We start from the raw sequence: 6356 nt of genomic DNA, 5'->3' as shown, positions 1-6356 counted from the left end.
ATTGGAAAAGGAAAGCCTGGGATTTGGAGAACTTGGGTTCATGTCAGAGTTTTACATACATGAGCTTTGTGTTCCTCATTGGATTTCAATTTTCTGAAGTGAAAAAATATAGTTGAATCAATTCCTTTCTTTGTCTAGACCATAAAATACCATTCTTCTTATTCTTTTAAATCTGCTTCATCACCGTGTGCTTTCAAAATTCACTAAATGCCACAGTTTATGTAACAAAGAGTTTAGATTTATTTTAGGCTGCATCCATTGCTGTGGTTTAGGCACATCTGGATGTATTTGGCAAGCTGGTAGGACAGACCAGAAAAGACCTGGTTCATACATTCCCAGGAGGATTCCCTTTTTTGGCTTATGAAGGGAAGAATGAGTATTGTTACTTTAATTTTTCCTCCTACAAACTTTCTAAAATATTTGCTATTCCCACACCTTAATTTCTCAGGTTAAAAAAAAAAAAAAATCTGTATTTCTCCTTGACTCCTCTTTTCCCTCACATTGAAACTAATCCATCAGCAAACCCTTCATTTAAAATGCTGAAATACATAAAAACCAAACCCAACTCACTGCTGTCAAGTTGGATCCAACTCATGGCAACCCCTCCATGGGTTTCTGAGACGGTGTCACTACAGAAGTAGATTGCCCAACCTTCCTTCTGAGGCATAGCTGGTGGGTTTGAACCACCAGCCTTCAGGTTAGCAGTAAAATGCCTTAGGTACTACACCATCAGAGCTGCTGAAATATACACTGAATCCAAAAAAGGAAAAAAAAAAAAACAAACCCATACTCACTGCTGTTGAGTCAATCCCGACTCATTGTGACCCCTCCTTGGGTTTCCGAGGTGGTATCTCTACGGAAGTAGATTGCCCAGTGTTCCTTCTGAGGAGTAGCTGATGGGTGTGAACCACCAGCCTTCTGGTTAGCAGTCGAATGCCTTAGGCACTGCATCACCAGAGGTCCACCACTCCTCAATTCTTCAACATCTCTACCCCAAGATACCATAATATACCACCTAAAGCATTACATAGTTTTCTAAGTATTTCCTCACCTCTCACTCTTACCTTTTACAATCAATTTTCTATTACTCAACAGCCAGCATGATCTTTTGAAAACATAAATCATATCTTATCACTCTGATAGTCAAGCTTTTCTGAGCTCCAGTCTCATACTGTGCAAAATCCAAACTCCTTTCTGTTGCAAGGCTACTCCCTACCTCTCAAAAATTCTCTACCACTCCTTATAATATCCCCTACTTTGGCTCTCTCTCCTCTCCAGTCACACAGGCTTTCTTGCTGCTGTTAGATCATGCCAAAATTATTCCTTTTCTACAGAATTTGTAGTCCTCAATCTTTCTGATTAAAATGTTATCACAGATCTTCGCATAGAGGTCTGCTTTTTTTAATTTTTCCAGTTAAATATGACCTTTTCAATGAGACCTTTTTTCAAACCATCTTTCCAGCCTATAGTCAGAGGCATTCTGGTGGCACAGTGGTTAAAGCATTCAGCTACTAACCAGAAGGTTGGCAGTTCTGCTAGAGAAAGACATAAAGATTTACAGCTTGGAAACTCTTTGGGGGCAGGTCTACTATGTTCTATACAGTCACTAGGGGTCACCATCAGTTTGATGGCAGTGGTGGGGAGCCTACAGTCACTCTCTCTTTCCTTGTTTGCTTTTGTTTTTGCCATAACACTTAACAGTACAAATAATTATATATTCCTTTTGTATGTCTTTTTTTCTCTCTAGAATATAAGCTAGCAAACAGTAGGAAGTTTTTATTTTTTGTAAATAACAGCACTTAGGACAACACTGACACATAGTAAATAATGATATCATTAAATGAATGTACGGCTATTACTTTGAAAACCTCTTTCTTCTCTATTCCCTGTTTTGCAAGGTTGGTACTTCTTAGTCTGCCTTCAAGGCATGAATGCTAAAAGTAATCTTGGCTCTGTCTTCCTCATTACCCAGGTTCAAATAGACTAGTTCCTAGTGTTTCTCCCTCCCAAATAACTTTTTCCTCCTTTCCTTGTGACACTGTCTTATGGCTATATGTGTTTTAATACAATGTTTCTGGTGTATTGATTTTGTATTAACTTCCTATCTAGTCTTCCTACCTCTAGATTTGCTCATCCTTCTCTGTCCCTCTACTCTATACTTAAACTAAAAAGCATATATATATTTTCTATTCTGTAAATCTGTTCAAATATTTGTCCTGTTTTAAATACTCCACTGTGTTCCCACACCCCAGAGGAGGGAGTCTAAGCAATCAGGTGAAGTACATAAGGTTTTTCAGCCACAGTCTCACCAGGGCCCTCCTCTCTTCATCCTTTCACACCTGACATTTACATAGGCTCAGGGACTTAACTTTCCTAAACAACCCATGGCATTCCACTGCAAAGTGTTTCTGCATAGAACATTCCTTTTCTGTGAATAACCAGCCCCCACTGACTTGCTTCTCCTAGAGAACACCTTTACAGCTTTTGAGACCCAACTTTGATCCTTTTCTCATTCTTCAGACTGAATCACTCCCTCTCCTATTTTATCTTTATATTTTAAATGTGCTTCTAATGCTGAACTCTGTATCCAGTATTCTAATTCATTTCCTTAAATATTTGTCTTCCCTAGTAATCTGAGGTGGAAACAGTGTTTTTGCTTTCCTCTCCTAGTTCTCTACATAAAGACCTAGAGCAGACTTGGAGCATAGCAGGCTTATGAATACATGAATATTTGCCAAACTGAATTAAAATATAGTTTCATAACCTTAAGTCCTGTATAGGCTAGTTCTTTTTTAAATTAACCATCCATTTAATGTTTACTTTAAAATTTTATTTAAACCTTTCATCCTTTGACTTGCAAAATAAGTCTGTTGCTGGGGAGGAGATAGCAGAAAGATGTTCTTTAATTTTAAAATGCATCTTGTAGAAAATTACTTCAAACTAGAAATTAGAACAATGGAAATGTCACAACAAGAAAGTACATGTAGGAGGGAGGAAACATGATAAGAACAGAAAAGACACACAGGTACATTCATTGGTAACTGGTTATAACCAGTCAAATTGAAATACTTTTAAATGGCTTACTAGTGAAGCAAAGAAAATACATGGTTCCAGCCTCTACTGTCCAATAGGAATAAAATACATACATGACTAAAGTAAAATCCAAATAAAAAAAATCTGGTGAGCAAGATTTGATGAAGAGGTGGATGGCTTGTCTCTATATAGCCAAAGCAAGCAGAAGCAGTTAGTGAGATGGCAAAATCACTAGACCAGAAACTAGAAGCCTTTAGTTCAAGATCAGTAATTTAACTTTTTCAATAGTAGCCTGGTGGCAAAGCCTTTAACTTCTCTGAACCTCCACTCCCACTTCTGTAAGATGGGGAGATGACTTGTGTCCTCCCTGTTACCTGTGGACGGTGTAGTGAGGTCAAAGGGCCCAGCTCTCAAGCTAAGTCTGGTGGCATAGGCTTCAGCATGTGCGAGAATTTCTCTGATCTCTTCAATTCTGTAAGTGCACTTTTTTTCTGCTTAAAATGTCCTACCCCTTTCCTGCTTTTCATCTGCAGAATCTCAGATAAAAAACATCCCCAGAAAGCTTTCCCTTACATCTCAGGCAAGCTTGAACCTTTCTATGTACTTTTTTTCCCCCAACTTGTTTGTTCATATGTCTGTCTCTTCTCACTGGACGATGAGCTGCTGGAGGACAGGAACAAACCCTGGTCTTTTTCTATCGCTACAGGAAGCTCCTGTCCCACTGTTTGATTTTTATTAGATATTTAATGCACGTATGTAGCATGAATGAATATAAAGGATGACTTATGTAAGGGTTTATCATCATGGTTTTATTTCTGAGTGTTGGCATACTTTGACTGCTAGATAGGCCTTGAATAAGGATTATCAGCCATTCTACATATAGGATACCCCTCTGCTCCCAAAAATGAAAAACAAAACAAAAACCTAGGTAATTACAGAAGTAATTATGTTTCAGGCACTGTTTTTCAAATTGCTTTTAACATCACACCTGAGATTCTTCTATTTTGATTTTTGCAAAGGAAGCGGTATATCACAAACACAAGTAGATACCTAAGTATTATGTTTTTCCTTCTACACTGATCCCCATTCCAAGCCCCATGGAGGATACCTATAAAGCATACACAAGATGCTTCACCTTGTGTTCTTCCAAATCCATTCCGTTTTCATTTACAGGAAGAATTGTGCCTAACATGTTATGAATGGGCAAGAGAATCCTTTGGACTGATTGATTCAGAAACTATAGAAGCAAACATTTCATTTCACAGTTTTCTGATTTGTGTCATAATCATAGCATTGTCACCAAAACAACAGAGATCTAAGCAGTGAACTTTAAAAAGAGGGCAAACATATTTCCAAAAGATCTGTATTTGAAACGTGCTTAAACTGAAGATCTCAGACAAAATAGGAAATTTTTAGAAATCACTTGGAAAGACTTCTGGCAGAATGACTGCAGACACTCTGGCATAAAATATGAATACTCCTATCGCAAAAGAATGACAAGGATAATGAGGAAACTTATCATTCTACAGCATTAGGAAAGATTGGAAGCACTGTCAGGCAGGAGAGAGTTTAGACGTACATAGATACAAGACCATAAACTAGACTGTTGAGGGAAAGTAGCATCCATGTAAATTCCAGTTAGTGCCATGTATGGAAGAATGTTTTCATAAAGTAATAAAACAAAGAATGGACTAGTGTGGAGTCCTACCTAGATGCCACATGATATACATACATATAATTTTATTTCAATTTACTACAATCTATAATTATGAGTATTATTATTACATGTAAAGAGTGATGAGATTTTACAAGCTTAGAAACATGACTAAGTGGCAGAGAAAGAGCTGAATTCAAATCTACCAGATGTCAAACTATTTTTTTCCTCTTTTCATGCCAGTGATTCTTAAGCACAGGCTGATCATTGATTGGGAAGTGAAAATAAAAGAGTCTTGAAGATGCAACCTGAAATTCTATGAGTCTATGCTTCTATAACTTTATATAAAGCCATTAAGACACATTAAGTATGAAGTCTGCAAGCCAGTCTAGTCATAGGTTTGCCTTTTTTTTTTTAAAGAAAAATACTATTCCAGGCCAGTAGTTATCAAGAATTTTAGACTTATTTGGGGATCTGAAGAATGGCACAAATTTTCTCCCCAGAATAAATGAACTCATATCCATAACCACTCTGCTTTGCATTTTAATAAAGATGCTCATGGACATCTTCAAGCCCATCCATGAATATTTTGTGTTTACTTCTTACCTAGCTTAACCTTTTCTCAAGGATGTCTTAAAAATTCAGCTTTTAGTTATCCCATAAATATTCAACCTCTAAAAATTAAAACTTAACTGAGGAAAAATTCTGGTGTTTTGATTTGAGAAAAAAAATCATTGATTTGACCTCTAGTTAGCTAACAGCACCTTAAGATTTGCATCTTTATTACTGTATATTTGAATCTGCTTATTTTAAGAAGAAATTTATAATTGCTCCTTTGTTTTTCATAGCAGCCTCTAGCTTCTTGAATGTCTAATCAATGTTCCTTTAAAAAGAAAATATCTCATTTGTTTTAGACTTCTGTACTTTTTTATACTATACATTTTATCTCGATACATATGTTTTCTTTAGAATAATTTCATTTACCTACAGTTTTTAAAGATAGCTCTAATTTTCTCTTCTCATCTGAATTCTTTATTATTATTATTATTATTATTTATTGTGATTTGGGTGAAGATTTACAGAGCAAATTCACTTTCCATACAGCAGTTTACATATACTTTGTCTCATGACATTGACCACAGTTCACAATGCAACAGTTCCCCTCCCACTTCCTCCCCATAGTTACCTCTTCCCAGTGTCAATCCCTCCATGGACTCCTGCCCCCTAACTTGTCTCCCTGTGCATAGGCAGCCCTTCTTTCTCAATAATTGTTCTCTCCAAGGAGTGTATCTACCTCAGGTAAATGTTCGACTCATATACATGCCTGTCTTCTGTTTGGCTGGACCACAGGTGTGGGTTCAATTCCAGACCTGAAGGGCAGCTAGGGGCCATAGTCTCAGTGGTTCCACCAGGCTCTATCGGACCAACAAAGCTGGTCCCCCCTCCTTTTTTTTTTTCTTCAAATGATTTTCAGTTTTTTTCTATATTGTTCTCCCTCTCTATCAAAGATCTGCTACATAGATCCCCTTCCAAGTGGATGTCAGTGGTAGCCAGACACCATCTAGTTCTTCTGGTCTCATAGTCGTACAGGCTACAGATCGGATGATGTACCAGTAACTAGGACTAATTGTTTCCATGGATTTTGGTTTTCTTCATTCTTCTTTGCTCT

The 6356-nt window shown here is 37.2% G+C and overlaps 1 protein-coding gene across 1 annotated transcript in view; it reads right to left on the bottom strand.

Annotated features, from left to right (window-relative positions):
• The window catches only part of ADGRB3 (adhesion G protein-coupled receptor B3), a 1013812-nt gene that overhangs the window by 812130 nt on the left and 195326 nt on the right, over nt 1–6356 (bottom strand). The window lies entirely within an intron of this gene.

Source organism: Orycteropus afer, unplaced genomic scaffold (genome assembly GCF_000298275.1).
Source record: "Orycteropus afer afer isolate SDZICR_OR568_19922 unplaced genomic scaffold, OryAfe1.0 scaffold00133, whole genome shotgun sequence".
NCBI classification, from domain to species: Eukaryota; Metazoa; Chordata; class Mammalia; order Tubulidentata; family Orycteropodidae; genus Orycteropus; species Orycteropus afer.
Note: the sequence above shows the minus strand (reverse complement) of the source record. Positions and strands in the feature narration are given on the sequence as shown.